This window comes from Phocoena sinus, chromosome 8 (assembly GCF_008692025.1).
Source record: "Phocoena sinus isolate mPhoSin1 chromosome 8, mPhoSin1.pri, whole genome shotgun sequence".
NCBI classification, from domain to species: Eukaryota; Metazoa; Chordata; class Mammalia; order Artiodactyla; family Phocoenidae; genus Phocoena; species Phocoena sinus.
The window spans coordinates 23,162,379-23,180,023 of NC_045770.1; positions in this window are offsets into that span (position 1 = coordinate 23,162,379).

Genomic DNA, 17,645 nt, shown 5'->3' on the forward strand with positions numbered 1-17,645 from the left:
AGGTTTTATGTTGTTGCTTCATTTTGAACATGTTTCTCTGTCACATAATTTTGCCTAATTCACGTTTTAGATTTCTATATACTTGATAGGTTGGTTTTGTTTCCCAATGTTGGAGAAATGGTCTTATGTAGGAAACATCTGGTGTGGCACAGAAGCACACTCCCCTCTGGTCAGCAGAGTTATATGATTTAGGGGTGTCCCTTATGTGGGTCCTTGTGGCAGGCTGACTACTGTGAGTGTCCTGGTAGGCATGGCTGGGGCCCAGTCTGGTTGGTTGCCAGGCCCTGCCTTCTGAGGAAGCTGCTGGCTGCTGGTGGGCCAGGCCAGGTCTTGGTGCAGCTGACTGCATGTCCAGGGGAGTCCTGGTCCTGTTGCCAGCCCATAAGTGGGCAGGGCAGATCATGAGGCAACTTGCTACAGAGCCCATGGGATCCCAGGACTAGTGCTGGCCCACTGGTGGGTGGAGTCAGTTCCTGGGGTGGCTGGCTGTGGGATAAGGATCCTGGACCTAGCATCAGCCTACTGATAAGTAGGGCTATGGACCAGGGGTGTCTTAGGGCTTATCTGGCCTATGGGGTGGGCAAAGCCACTTCCTGACACTACTGACTGCACAGTCTGGGATGACCCAGAGCTGATGACAGGCCACTGGTGGGTGGGCACTGATGTCTGACTGAGGGACTCAAAGTGTCCTGGAGCTAATGTTGGCCTACTGATGAGTGAGGCTTGGGCCCAGAGATGTCCCAGGGCTGTTGTCTGCCTACAGGTGTGTGAGGCCAGGTACCAGGGATAGTGTCGGTCCATTGGTGGGCCGAGCTACATCCTGGGGTCTCTGGTTGTGGAACCTAGATGTTATGGAGGTGGTGTCATCATGCAGGTGGGCAGGATCAGGACCAAGGAAGTCCCTGGGTTGGTACCTCCCCACTAGTGGGTGAGGCTGGGTCCCAGAGCTAGTGCCAACTCACTTTGTTTGGGGCCCTCTGGTGGGTTGGATAAGTCCTAGGGATGCTGGGGGCTCAGGGAGTCCTACTGCAGCTGGCCTGCTGGTGGGTCAGGCCATGTCCTTTTCTAGCTAGCTGCCTGACCTGGGGAATCCTGGGACTGCTGCCACCAAGCTGGTGGGCAGGGCCAGATTCCAGCACTAATAAGCTAGTAAGAGTACTCCCAAATGGTGCTTATCAGCACCAATGTCCTGGTGGTGGGATCAGCTTCCCCAAATGGCTGCTGCCAGTGTCTATATCTCCAGGGTGAGTTTCAATTGCCTTCTGTCTCTCTGGGAGGCTCTCCAAGATCAGCAGGTGGCTCTGATCTAGGATCCTTTTAAGTTACTGCTTCTGCCAGACTCAATAATTTGAGATTTTGTGTGTATCCTTTGAGTGGAGTTTCTATTTCCCCAAATCCTCTGGCTCTCCCAAAAGTGAGACTAGCTGTCCATCAAAACAAAACATTCTGGGGTCCATCTACCCAGTGCAGACCTCTTTGGCTGGGGAGCCTGATGTGGTGCTTAGACCCCTCACTCCTTGGGGTGAGAACCTCTGCAATTGTAATTATCCTTCCATTTTTTTTAACATAAACAAAAATGATAAGCCTTCAGCTAGGCTTATTACGAGAAAGAGAGAGGACCCCAATAAAAAAATTATAAACCTAAGAAGAGAACTTATAATCAAAATCAGAGCATACAACTAAAAGAGAATACTATGAAGAGTTATGCACTAAAAAATTGGACAACCTAGAAGAAATGAATAAATTCCTAGAAACATACAAACTTCCAAGAATGAATCAGGAAGAAATAGAAAATCTGAACAAACTGATTACTAGTATTGAAATTAAATCAGTAGTCAAAAAACTCCCAAAAAACAAAACTCCAGGACTGGACGGCATCACAGGGAAATTCTACCAAGTATTTAAAGAGCTAATACCTATCCCTCAAACTACTCAAAAAAATGAAGAGGAGGAAACACTCCCAAACTCATTCTACAAGGTCAGCATTACCCTGATACCAATAGATAAAGACATTTTTTAAAAAAAGAAATTTACATGCTAATATCACTGCTGAACATAGATGCAAAAGTCCTCAACAAAATCTTAGCAAACCATATTTAACAATACATTAAAAAACACACATACCATGATCAAGTGGCGTTTAACCCAGGGATATAAGGTGGTTCAACATCAGTCAATCCACATGATACACCATCTTAAGAAAACAAAGGATAAATATCACATGATCATCTCAATAGATGCAGAAAAATCACTTGACAAAATTCAACACTCATTCATGAGAAAAGCTCTCAACAAAGTCAGTATAGAGGAAACATATCTTAACATAATAAAGACCACTTATGACAAACCCACAGTGAACATTACACTCAATAGAGAAAAGCTGAAAGTTATTCCTCTAAGATCAGGAACAAGACAAGGATGCCCACTCATGCCATGACTACTTAACATAGTATTAGAAGTACTAGCCATGATATATTTCTATTCTCTATTTTTTCTGCTGGGTTTTGTTCACATTATCTTATCTCAGGTTTCTAGATATTTTTGGTTATATGCTGCACATTGCACCTTTTAAAAAATAGAAATAGGGACTTCCCTATTGGTCCAGTGGTTAAGAATCTACACTCCCAATGCAGGGGATGTGGGTTCGATCCCTGGTTGGGGAACTAAGATCCCACATGCTGTGTGGCATGACCAAAAATTTTTTAAATTAGTTAGTTAATTAAGTAATTAAACATCACACTGATAAAATATAAATATTTTAAAAATAGAAATAATTAAGGACTAGAATAATTTTTCTTTTTCCAAAGAGGGTTTACATTTGTTTCTGGCAGTTTTATGCATGAGATGATTGAAATATGAGCAGCAGTCCCTGTGAAAACCTGTTTATTTCTAATTCACCGAGATCATCCTTACCTATAGACTTTAGCCTTTCCACATTTAATCTAAAGCAAGAGGGATTCACTAGGTCCTTATGCTTGGCAGTCTGTGCTCTCCAATGTCAGTCCCACAAGCCTCAAAGACCTCCCAAACTGGTCACATTTTCAGCCTATTACCAGGTTTCTCAAGAGTCAGTAGATGCATGTAGGGGTAAAAAAAAAAAAAAAACTTCAAATAGGTTTGGCTTTTTCCAGATCTTCACCCAGGAATTCTTTACTGCCATTTAGTTCACTTGTTTCTTTAAGTAGACTTTTTTCAGCTTTTCTAGTTATCCTCAGTGGGAAATCTGTTCAAGGTGCCAACTATGCAAGTATGGGGCTCTTTAGTTTTTAAATTTTATATTTTAACTACTAATGCTAAACTATAGTAAGAAAAGAGAAAATACCATCTAACACTTATGATTATTATGCCCCAAACTTAACCATGTTAAGATAGGACATTATCACAAAGTTGGGGGAATGTGGAAAAATTATACACTAGAAATCTCTTATCAGGAATGTATAATGAGAAATTATGGTACTGTGTCTGGAGGCAAAATAAATGCTCTGAGCAAAAAGGGATAAATAGTTAAAGGTCTTTCTTTGCAAGACTGACTGTCAGGTTAAGGTTGCTGTAACCAACAAGAAAGACAAAAACTTATTGACTATTACTATGAAATCACCATTTTTGATCTGTTTTTACCAGAAAGTGTCTTTAAAAACAAACATTTTAAGTACTACCTTGATATTATGGGAGAAAATCAGGGATCATTATTCCATAGCCACTCCCTATAACTTCTTTATAATCTCTTTCCAGAGCTTACCCTAAAAGTATTATAGAATCTTTGATATGGGAGAAGGATGATCACAAACATACACAAAAAATTCATATTTTACAATATGACATAAAACAAAATGAGGTATCCAACTATTGGAAAACAGGAGAATATATTAATTACAATTCGTATTATAGACTTTTAAAAATATAGTTGTAGAACTGGTAAGAGTTTAGAAAGGTGTCGGGATATAAATGAATATATAACTTTTAGAGTTTCATGAATACCATCAATAATTAGTTAAAAGAAAACAAAAATGTCCTTCCTTTCTTAATAGCAACCAAAAAGATTAAATATATGTGAATAAGTCCAATAAGAAATGTGAAATCATAGATTATTGGGGATATTATTTTCAAATCTGGCTCTGGATGATGGACAGAGCTAACTTTTTGGGGGGAATTATCTTGTTGAGTCGCTGGGGATAAAGGGCGGAAACCATGAGGGCAAAGGGAGTTAGGAAAAAGAAACAAAAAAGATACCTGAATTGTTTTGCATAATAAATAAAGATGCATTTGGGGATGGGAAATGGCTAATGAACAAAGCTGGGTAGCCTAAAGGTTTCTAACTATGGGAGTGTTTAAGGTTCAATATTGTGTCCCCTCAAGCTTTTAGCCAAACCTTCCTAATCTACAAATGCCTTTTGAAAGTAGATTTTGTATAAGTGAGCACATGAATTTAAGTGTGTACATGTGTATGTGAGTATGTAAGAGTGTGTGTGTGTGTGTGTGTAAATCAAGGAATGAGACCAAATTCCACTTCGTAATCAATGGGTATAAAATATGGGCAGTCAAGGTAGTATGGCAATGATCTAAAAACTGAACTTATTCAGTTAGCTTAGGCCTGAGCTCAGAGCCAGCGATGACCATAAAAACAGCAAAGTTGCAAAATATTTTAGGGAGGACATTGAACTCCCATAAGTTGTAGAACCGGAATCTAAGTGACAACTTATTTAGATTTTTAAGGAAAATATGTAAAGACTAGGAGGAAAAGACTAAGTAAAGTCAGGGTTATATGCACATGGGGAAAAATTTACCAAACTACAGAGAGAGAAAAAAAAAAGAGGCTTAAATAAGTAGACAAGCCAGATTCCTGGATAAGAAGACAAACTAGCAGAAAGTTTCAATTTTTTCCAAGTTAATTTGAAGACAATGTGTTCCCAATCGAAACTCCAACTGTGTTTTTAAATATTTTGACAAATTGATTCCAAAGTTCATCTGGAATAGCTAAGAAAAAAATTGAAAAGATGTAATGGCCTCACTGGATATTAAAACATTATAAAGCTAATCAGTGTGGCACTGGCATGAAAATAGATGGGCAAATCTATGAAGTGATATATAACCAGGAAGCAGGAGCTAGTACATATAGAAATTGAATGAAGTTATAAAAACAAAAGGAAATATAGTTGAATATTTGTCTATTCTCTAAGTAAGAAGGGGAATTATAAGCTTAAAAGAAATCCCCCACAAATATTAAAATATTGACATATTAGACAGCTAAAAATATTAAATGTCTGTATTTTACATAAACCTATTTGGATTTTAGATAAACATATAATCAAGAAACTATATATAAATATTTACATTAAATATAATGAAGCGGTAATACATCTAAAACCTATATAATTCAATAGGAAAATACTAATCTTGCCACATCTACTCCCCCACCTCCTAATAGAAAACGTATAAAAGATATAAACATATAGATTACAAGACAAAATGCTAATAAATATCTGAAAGACATTTAAATGCATTATTAAGATTGTAAACATTAAACTTTTAATGAAGTGCCATTTTTTGCCTATTGAAAAAAAAAGATTTTTAAATTGAGAATATCTTCAACAGGTGAGGCTACAGTGAAATAGGCACCAAATACATAGTTTGGGGAATACATGTAGGTTTAATATTTTCAGAAAATAATTTTGCACTGCAATATGAAGGAGCTTTAAATTATAACAATTTTTTTTTTTTTTTTTTTTTTTTTGCAGTATGCAGGCCTCTCACTATTGTGGCCTCTCCCGTTGCGGAGCACAGGCTCTGGACGCACAGGCTCAGTAGCCATGGCTCACGGACCCAGACGCTCCGCGGCATGTGGGATCTTCCCAGACCAGGGCACGACCCGTGTCCCCTGCATTGGCAGGCGGACTCTCAACCACTGTGCCACCAGGGAAGCCCCTAAATTATAACAATTTTTAACTAACTAAATTTTACATGAATGGAATTTATATTAAAAGAAAAAATAAAATACAAAGATTAATGCTACAGATATTAGCCACCATGACATTCATAACACCAAAACACCAGAAAAGAGATCTCAGTTATAGATACAGCTATAGATACCCTATAGATACACAAATATTCTGGAATATTATTCAGGTTTCAATAAGGATTTTTTAAAGACAGTTTAGTGACATTGAAAAATGTTAAGGGAAATATAAAAATTATATGTATAGTCTGATCACAGCTAGATAAAACAATACTCATGGAAGAAGTAAAACATAAATGTTAACAATGATTGTCTACAAATGAAAGTACCGTGGATGATTATTTTATTCTCTTAATTTAGACTATAAGTTTTTTTTCCTACTTTTGTATAATAGACCAGTAGTGCTTTTATAATATTTCATAATTTTTAAGAGAGATATTGTGTTCTGTCAATGTAATTTTATGCCTTTGCTTCAGGTACCCTAGTCAGAAATATCTCCTTGAGAATGCCACGTAGAGCACCCTGGAAGAGCCACCAGAGAAGTTCACTCCAGCACGAAACTGGTGATAGCTCAGGCTTCTGGTCATCTGACCAAGCTGTTTCCTCTCTCTGGACTGCCTGTTGAGTCTCCTCGTCTTCCCAGAAAATTCTACTGCATACTTAAACACAACCACCCAGGAAGAGTTAGGCTCTCCCCCTTCTGCAGTCCCTTCTGCATAACCCTCTTATTCATGCCACATTTTCCCCAATAATTAGGCTTTCTCAGAGAAGGGGCAGGGCTTTCTCTATCCTTAGAGTCCAGTCCACTGTAAGAGATCAAGAAATATTTTCTGAATGTTTGAGAATTTGAAGAGAGCTATAGGGTTTAAAGCCTAAATCTACTCTTGCAGCAATGTTTCTGTAAATGCATTTATTAATTTAATAAACCAGTATTAATCCCCTATTATGAAGTGATTCAAAGATTAATAGAGTTTGATTTTTGTCCTAGAGGGGCCAGTAATCTGAGAGAACTCCGATTTGTAAAGAATTAATTAAATCAGGTATGTACAGGATTCTTCCAGTCTGCAAGATGTCCCCTTTTGGGATTCCTGGTATCTTTTGCTGCTAATGATTCCAGGAATAGTATCTGAATAAAACACATGAAATAGTCTAAAACCACCTTCCTTTTCTGAACAGATTGTTTAACAGCAGCCATGAAAACAAATGGTAGCACCTTTTTTTAAAAAATTACTTCTGGTTAATCAAGAAATACTTTGAAGCTGAAAAGGGATGGATATGCAGTGAGTTTTTGGAATGCTTTTGAAGATTCTTACTTTAAAAAAAAAAACCATAATCTGACCTATCCACTGAGAAGTACTGTTTTTGTCTCTACCCCTAAAGCAGTAGTGTTGCCCTAAGAAAGGCAGAATACATTAAAGCAAGTTTATATGTCCATGGAGCCAGGGAGTAGGGAGACTTATAATAAAAGTACTTTAATTGCCAAACTTAATCCTCTGCACAAGCCTATGAGGAAAACAGGCAGACAATATTAGAGCCCCATTCCCTTTGCAGACACAAAACCAAAGGGTTAAGTTGTTTGCCGAAAGCTACACCTGAGTGAAAGTAAGGGGAATGATGAGGATGGAGCAGGTCTCTGCACAAAAGGGTGCTTGGTGTCAAAAGGCCCAGACTTCTCTTAAACTTGTGGTGCTGTTGCCCCTTGAGGGTGCTGCTGGAGTGGGGCCATGACAAGTACAGAGGGCAAAGCAAACATTAAGAACACAAACATTTCTCAACAACAGCAACAACAACAAAACAACCTAATCAAAAACTGGGCAGAAGACCTAAATAGACATTCCTCAAAAGAAGACATACAGATGGCCAATAGGCACAGGAAAGGATGCGCAACATTGCTAATCATTATAGAAATGCAAATCAAAACTACAAAGAGGTATCACCTCACACCGGTCAGAATGGCCATTATTAAAAAGTCTACAAATAACAAATGCTGGAGAGGGTGTAGAGAAAAGAGAACCCTCCTACACTGTTGGTGGGAATGTAAGTTGGTCCAGCTACTAGGGAAAACAGTATGGAAGTTCCTCAGAAAACTAACAGTAGAATTACCATATGATCACGCAATCCCACTCCTGGGCATATATCCGGATAAAACTATATTTAAAAAAGATATGCGTACCCCTATGTTCATATCAGCACTATTCATAATAACCAAGACATGGAAATAACTTAAATGTCCATCAACAGATGACTGGATAAAGAAGATGTGGTACATATATACAATGGAATACTACCCAGCCATAAAAAAGAAAGAATCCCATTTGCAGCAACATGGATACACATAGAGATGATCATACTAAGTGAAATAAGTCAGAAAGGGAAAGACAAATACCATATGATATCACTTATATGTGGAATCTAAAATATTACACAAATGAACCTATCTATGAAGCAGAAACAGACTCACAGACATAGAGAACAGACTTGTGGTTGCCAAGGGGGATGGGGTTGGGGGAGTGATGGATTTGGGCTTTGGGGTTAGTAGATGCAAACTATTACATAGAGAATGGATGGACAACAAGGTCCTACTATATAGCACAGGAAACTATATTCAATGTCCTGGTATAAACCATAATGGAAAAGAATATAAAAAAGAATATATAAGTATGTATAACTGAGTCACTTTGCTACACAGCAGTAATTAACACAACATTGTAAATCAACTACACAACAATTTAAAAAAAAAAAAAGAACACAAACCTTGAACAGCAACAGGGCAACCTCAGTAAAGTGGCATCAGCAGAACCCAAATTCCTAAATACTTAGAAGCCTATGAGACAAACAAAAGCATGATGAAAAGAAAATAAATAGTGATGGCAATCACTAGGAGGCTGGGTGTTCATTAAGACCCTCACCATCTTTGCTCCAGCCATGTCATCAACATTAACAATAATTGTTTCTCTGTCCACTCTCCCTCCCTGACTCTCTACTTGGTCTCCTGATGCTCATCAGGAGACTGAAGACAGTGATAGAGTTTGAAAGTGAATGCTGATGGACAGTTATCTGTGTTGGATTGGCTACCTGGGTAACCTGTGGAAAGGGATAGGTACTATGTCTGTGAAGGTATTATGTCTGCTATAGACTTACACATGTCTCCATGGATCTGCACTGGAGAAGGTTGGTAAACATTTCTCTAAGAACTCATGGCCAATATTGTCCCCTGCTAATTTTTAGCTAATTGCTACAGGTAGGATTGGCTATCATAGGGAACTTGCATTCTCTCTCTCTGTCTCTCTCTCACACACACACATTCACACTCACACACACACACACACACACACACACACACATGCACAACAAATACATAGTTACACATCTATATCATTGATATTCACAACTTCTTTGGCCACAAATGATAATAAATTCCTGTACAACAGTCCATCCCAACAGAACCCTTTGGAGGAGACATGGGAATTTAGGATCATAAATATAGTACTGAAACCTCAACACCCATAACCATCTGGCAACTCTCCTGAGAGTTCTAGAACGAAGAAATCATTCATTCTTTAGTCCTATTCTTCCTGAGAATCTGCCATGGGTCAGGCACCATATCAGGTGCTGAGAAGGCAGAGATGAAAGACAATGTCTGACCTCAAAGAGAGCTAAGTCTGGCAATAGGAGATTTGAGTATCTCAATACAATGTGCCAAGAGCTTGGAAAATTAATAGCATTACATTTACTGATCTCCAATATATGTCAAACTGTATTAAATTCTCTGCATATATTATCTTACTTATTGTTTTAAAAATTCCTAGTCTATTTTACAGAGAAGACACTGAGGCACAGAGAAGTTAAGTAAGTCTGTCCATAGTCACACAGCTTGTCACTAAAGGAGCCTAGGTTTGAGTGTGTGTAACTTGGCTCTATAGCCAGAGTTTCTTACATGTTAATTACAACATAGTAGAACAAATACAGGCTAAAAGGATGCATATGTACAAACCTACACAGATTAGAAAGTCAAAGAAGCTTCGCAGAGCAGCTGTGAAGGATAAGAAGGAATTAGTCAGGCAGAATGGAGAGAAGGGAATTCTAAAGAGACAGAAGCATGGACAAAGACTCAGAGATATAAGCAAGTGTGAATCTTCCAGGAACTTACTGTCTAAACCATCTTAAAATTTAAGTGGGGAAGCTGGGCGGCAAGGTCCTCCAGTGCCACTGGTGCAGCCCAGCCAGCATAACGCCAGGCTAGGAGCATAACCGTGTGACCCAGCACCCTCCAGCATCCTTGGACCAGGCACTCACTTCTGCCCTTTCTCTGGATGCCAAGCAAAAACACAGGCACTCCTGCCTGCTACACACTTCTCATCTTTCCCATTGGATGAGGTCATCTGTAGATCCAGGCTGGACCTTATGGGCTGCCCGGTTGGAGGAGAGCCATCAGTGTTCCAGTGACGGACCTTTTCCAGGACACACGACGATGACAGTTGTCAAGTTCTGTAGTAAGTCTTGGGTGAGGAAGCCTTGCAAGGACCGAGAGTTCCTGTTACTCCACATCCTCACCAGCATTTGATGTTATCAGTGTTCTGGATTTTGGCCATTCTTACAGCCTTCCTTATGATGCATATCACATATATATTCAGCTCTGCAAAGGAATGTTTCAGGGGTAAAAAAGAGAGAAGAGAATTTTGGCTAAAAATGGTAACTTATTCTGATAAGAAAAAGGAATGTTCAGGAGGACCTTCAAGATGGTGAAGGAGTAACATGTGATCACCTGCCTTCCACAAATACATCAAAATACATCTCCATGTGGAACAGCTCCTACAGAACACCTACAGAACGCTGGCAGAAGACCTCAGACTTCCCCAAAGGCAAGAAACTCCCCCATGTACCTGGTAGGTCAAAGAAAAAAAAAAGAGATAAAGAATAGGGACGGAACCTGCACTTCTGGGAGGAAGCAGTGAAGGAGGAAAAGTGTCCATATATTAGGAAGGCCCTACACTAGTTGGAGACAGAGGGTGGGCAGTGGGGGAAGCTTCAGAGCCATGGAGGAGAGCACAGCAACAGGGGTGCAGAGGGCAAAGCAGAGAGATTCCCGAACAAAGGATCAGTGTCAACCAGCACTCACCAGCCTGAGAGGCTTCTCTGCTCACCCACCGGGGTGGGTGAGGGCTGAGAGCTGACTCTTGGGCTTCAGAGTTCAGACCCCAGGGAAAGAATTGGGGTTGGCTGCATGAACAGAGCCTGAAGGGGGCTAGTGCACCACAACTAGGCAGAAGAGAATCTGGGGAAAAGTCTGGAACTGCCTAAGAGGCAAGAGCCCATTGTTTCAGTGTGCATGAGAAGAGGGGATTCAGAGCACAGCTTAAACGAGCTTTAGAGACAGGCGCGAGCTGTGGCAATAACTGCACACACCAGAGAGCAGCATGAAATGCTAAGGCTGCTTCTGCAGCCACCAAGAAGCCTCTGTGCAAGCACAGGTCACTATCCACACCTACCCTCCTGGAAGACTGTGCAGCCTGCCACAGCCAGGGTCCCATTATCCAGGGACAGCTTCCCCGGGAGAATACACGGTGCACCTCAGACTGTTGCAACATCACGCTGGCCTCTGCCACTGCAGGCTCACCCTGCATTCAGTAACCCTCCCATACCCCAGCCTGAGTGAGCCAGAGCCCCCGAATCAACCTCTCCTTTAACTCCCTCCTGTCTGGATGAAGAACAGGTACCACAGGGTAACCTACATGCAAAGGCAAGGCCAAATCCAAAGCTGAACCTCAGGAGCTGTATGAACAAAGAAGAGAAAGGGAAATCTCTCCCAGCAGCCTCAGGAGCAGTAGATTAAATCCTCACAATCAACTTGATGTACGCTGCATCTGTGGAATACCTGAATACACAACGAATCATCCCAAAATTTAGGCAGTTGACTTTGGAACAACTATAGACTTGAGGTTTGCTTCCTGCATCTAATTTGTTTCTGTTTTCATGTTATCTTAGTTTAGTGTTTTAGAGATATTATCATTGGTAGATTTGTTTATTGATTTTGTTGCTCTCTTTTAAAATTTATATATATTTTTTTCTTTTTTGTGAGTGTGTATGTGTATGCTTCTTTGTGTGATTTTGTAGGTATAGATTTGCTGTTACCATTTGTCCTAAGGTTCTGTCTGTTTTTTGTTTTCTTTTTTAGTTAGTTTTTAACACTTGTTATCATTGATTTCTTTATTGCTTTGGTTGCTATCATCTTTCTTTCATTCTTTCTTTTATTATTTTTTTTACTTATTTATTTCTAATAATTTATTTTTATTTTGATTTAATAACTTTATTTTAATTGTTACTTTCTTTTTTTTTTTCTCCATTTTCTTCTGAGCCGTGTGGCTGACAGGCTCTTGGTTCTCCAGCCAGGAGTGAGGCCTGAGCCTCTGAGGTGGGAGAGCTGAGCTCAGGTAATTTGACTACCAGAGACCTCCTGGCCTCATGTAATATCAAACACCAACAGCTCTCCCAGAGATCTCCATCTCAGTGCTAAGAACCAGCTCAACTCAACAACCAGCAAGCTATAGTGATGGACACCCCATGCCAAACAACTAGCAAGGCAGGAGCACAAACCCACCCATTAGCAGAGCTGCTGCCTAAAATCATAATAAGGTCACAGGCACCCCAAAACACACCATCGGATGTAGTCCTGGCCAACAAAAACACAAGATCCAGGCTCATCCACCAGAACACAGGCACCAGTGCCCTCCATCAGGAAGCCTAACAACGCACTGAACCAACCTTAGCCACTAGTGGCAGATACCAAAAACAACAAGAACTACAAACCTACAGCCTGTGAAAAGGAGATGCCAAACACAGTAACATAAGCAAAATGAGAAGACAGAGAAATACACAGCAGAAGAAGGAGCAAGGTAAAAACCCACCAGACCAAACAAATGAAGAGGAAATAGATAGTGTACCAGAGAAAGAATTCAGAGTAATGATAGTAAAGATGATCCAAAATCTTGAAACAGAATGGAGAAAATACAAGAAACGTTTAACAAGGACCTAAAAGAACTAAAGAGCAAACAAACAATGATGAACAACACATTAAATGAAATTAAAAATTCTCTCTGAGAATCAATATCAGAATAACTAAGGAAGAAAAATGGCTAAGTGACCTGGAGGATAAAATAGTGGAAATAACTACGTCAGAGAAGAATAAAGAAAAAAGAATGGAAAGAATTCAGGAAACTCTCAGAGACCTCTGAGACAACATTAAATGCAACAACATTCAAATCATAGGGGTCCCAGAAGAAGAAGAGAACAAGAAAGGGACTGAAAAACTATTTGAAGAGATTATAGTTGAAAAATTCCCTAATATGGAAAGGAAATAGTCAATAAAGTCCAGGAAGTGCAGAGAATCCCATACAGGATAAATCCAAGGAGAAATATGCCAAGACACATATTAATCAAACTATCAAAATTAAATACAAAGAAAAAATATTAAAGCAGCAAGGGAAAAGCAACAAATAATATACAAGGGAATCCCCATAAGGTTAAAAACTGATCTTTCAGCAGAAACTCTGCAAGCCAGAAGGGAGTGGCAGAACACATTTAAATTGATGAAAGGGAAAAACCTACAACCAAGATTACTCTACCCAGAGAGGAGGTGATTCAGATTCGACGGAGAAATTAAAACCTTTACAGATAAGCAAAAGCTAAGAGAATTCAGCACCATCAAACCAGGCCTACAACAAATGCTAAAGGAACTTCCCTAGGCAGAAAACACAGGAAAGGAAAAGACCTACAGTAACAAACTCTAAACAATTAAGAAAATGGTAATATAAACAGTCATATTGATAATTACTTAAATGTAAATGGATTAAATGCTCTAACCAAAAGACATAGACTGGATGAATGGGTACACAAAAAATACCCATATATATGTTGTCTACAAAAGATCCACTTCAGACTTAGGGATACAGACAGACTGACAGTGAGGGGATGGAAAAAGATATTCCATGCAAATGGACATCAAAAGAAAGCTGGAGTAGCAATTCTCATATCAGACAAAATAGACTTTAAAATACAGACTACTAAGAGAGACAATGAAGGACATTGCATAATGATTAAAGAATCAATATAAGAAGAAGATAGACCAATTGTAAATATTTATGCACCCAACATAGGAGCACCTCAATATATAAGGCAAATGCTAACAGCCATAAAATGGGAAATCAACAGTAACAAAAGAATAGTAGGGGACTTTAACACCCCACTTTCACCAATGAATATAGCATCCAAATTAAAATAAACAGGGAAACACAAGCTTTAAAAAACACATTAGACAAGATGGACTTATTCGATATTTATAGAACATTCCATCCAAAAACAACAGAATAAACATTCTTCTCAAGTGCTCATGGAACATTCTCCACGATAGATCATATCTTGGGTCAAAAATCAAGCCTTCATAAATTTAAAAAATATGCAATCATATCAAGCATCTTTTCTGACCACAACATTAAAAACTAGATGTCAATTAGAGGAAAATAAAACTGAAAAAAATACATTGAGGCTAAACAACACACTACTAAATAACCAAAAGAATAATGAAGTAATCAAAGAGGAAATTAAAAAATACCTAGAAACAAATGACAGTGAAAACACAATGACCCAAAACCAATGGAATGCAGCAAAAGAAGTTGTAAGAGGGAAGTTTACAGCAATACAATCCTACTCCAAGAATCAAGAAACATCTAAACAATCTAAACTTACACCCAAAGCACTTAGAGAAAGACAAATTAAAAAACCTAAAGTTAGAGGAAGGAAAGAAACCATAAATATCAGAGCAGAAGTAAATGAAAAAGAAATGAAGGAAATGATAGCAAACATCAATAAAACTAAAAGTTGGTTCTTTGATAAGATAAACGAAATTGATAAACCATTAGCAAGACTCATCAAGAAAAAAGGGAGAAGGCTCAAATCAATAGAATTAAGAATGAAAAAGAAGCAACAACTGACACTGCGGAAATACAAAGGATCATGAGAGATTACTACAAAGCAGCTATATGCCAATAAAATGGACAACCTGGAAGAAATGAACAAATTCTTAGAAAAGCACAACATTCTGAGACTGAACCATGAAGAAATAGAAAATATAAACAGACCAATCACAAGCACTGAAATTGACACTGTGATTAAAATTCTTCCAACGAACAAAAGCCCAGAACCAGATGGCTTCACAGGCGAATTCTATCAAACATTTAGAGAAGAGCTAACACCTATCCTTCTCAAACTCTTCCAAAATATAGCAGAGAGAAGAACACTCCCAAACTCATTCTATGAGGCTGCAATCACCCTGATACCAAAACCAGACAAAGATGTCACAAAGAAAGAAAACTACAGGCCAATATCACTGATAAGCATAGATGCAAAAACCCTCAACAAAATACTTGCAAACAGAATCCAACAGAACTTTACAAAGATCATACATCCTGATCAAGTGGAGTTTATCCCAGGAATGGAAAGATTCTTCAATATACACAAGTCAATCAATGTGATAAACCATATTAACAAAATGAAGGAGAAAAACCATATGATCACATCAAAAGATGCAGAAAAATCTTCTGACAAAATTCAACACCAATTATGATAAAAAAAAACCGTCCAGAAAGTAGGCGTAGGGGGAGCTTACTTCAAAGTAATAAAGGCCATATGTGAGAAACCCACAGCCAACATCATTCTCAATGGTGAATAATTGAAAACATTTCCTCTAAAATCAGGAAAAAGACAAGGTTGCCCACTCTCACCACTATTATTCAACATAGTTTTGGAAGTTTTAGGTACAGCAATCAGAGAACAAAAAGAAATAAAAGGAATCCAAATCAGAAAAAAAGAAATAAAACTGTCACTGTTTGCAGATAACATGATAGTACATATATAGAATCCTAAAGATGGTACCAGAAAACTACTAGAGCTAATCAATGTATTTGGTAAAGTAGCAGGATACAACATTAATACACAGAAATCTCTTACATTCCTATACACTAATGATGAAAAATCTTAAAGAGAAATTAAGGAAACACTCCCATTACCATTACAACACAAAGAATAAAATACCTAGGAATAAATCTACCTAAGGAGACAAAGACCTGTATGCAGAAAACTATTAAAAGGAATTAAAGTTGATACAAACAGATGGAGAGATATACCATGTTCTTGGATTGGAAAAATCAACCTTGTGAAAATGACTATACTCCCCAAAGCAATCTACAGATTCAAGGCAATCCCTATCAAACTACCAGTGGCATTTTTCACAGAACTGGAAGAAAAAATTTCACAATTTGTATGGAAACACAAAAGACCCCGAATAGCCAAAGCCATATTAAGAAAGAAAACAGAGCTGGAGGAATCAGTCTACCTGGTTTCGTACTATACTAGAAAGCTACAGTAATCAAGACAGTATGGTACTGGCACCAAAACAGCAATATAAACTAGTGGGTCAGGACAGAAACCCCAGAGATAAACCCACAAACATATGGTCACCTTATCTTTGATAAAGGAAGCAAGAATATACAATGGAGAAAAGACAGCCTCTTCAATAAGTGATGCTGGGAAAACTGGATAGCTACATGTAAAAGAATGAAATTAGAACACGCCTTAGCACCATACACAAAAATAAACTCAAAATGGATTAAAGACTTAAATGTAAGGCCAGACAGTATAAAACTCTTAAAGGAAAACATATGCAGAACACCCTATGATATAAATCACGGCAAGATCCTTTTTTACCCACCTCCTAGAGAAATGGAAATAAAAACAAAAATAAAAAAACGGGACCTAATGAAACTTAAAACTTTTGCACAGCAAAGGAAACCATAAACAAGAAGAAAAGACAACCCTCAGAATGGGAGAAATATTTGCAAATGAAGCAATGACAAAGGATTAATTTCCAAAATATACAAGCAGCTCATGCAGCTCAATATCAAAAAACAAACAACCCAATCCAAAAATGAGCAGAAGACCTAAATAGACATTTCTCCAAAGAAGATATACAGACTGCCCACAAACACATGAAAGGATATTCAACATCACTAATCATTAGAGAAATGCAAATCAAAGCTACAATGAGGTATCACCTCACACTGGTCAGAACGGCCATCATCAAAAAATCTACAAACAATAAATGCTGGAAAGGGTGTGGAGAAAAGAGAATCCTCTTGCCCTGTTGGTGGGAATGTAGATTGATACAGCCACTATGGAAAACATTATGGAGGTTCCTTAAAAAACTAAAAATAGAACCACCATATGACACAGCAATCCCACTACTGGGCATATACCCTGAGAAAAACTTAATTCAAAAAGATTCATGTACCACAATATTCATTGCAGCCCTATTTACAATAGCTAGGACATGGAAGCAACCTAAGTGTTCATCGACAGATGAAAAGATAAAGAAGATGTGGCACATATATACATTTGAATATTACTCAGCCATAAAAAGGAATGAAATTGAGTTTTTTGTAGTGAGGTGGATGGATTTAGAGTCTGTCATACAGAGTGAAGTAAGTCAGAAAGGGAAAAACAAATACCGTATGCAAACACATATATATGGAATCTAAAAAAAAAAAACAAAAAACGTTTCTGAAGAACCTAGGGGCAGGAGAGGAATAAAGATGCAGATGTAGAGAATGGACTTGAGGATATGGGGAAGGAGAATGTTAAG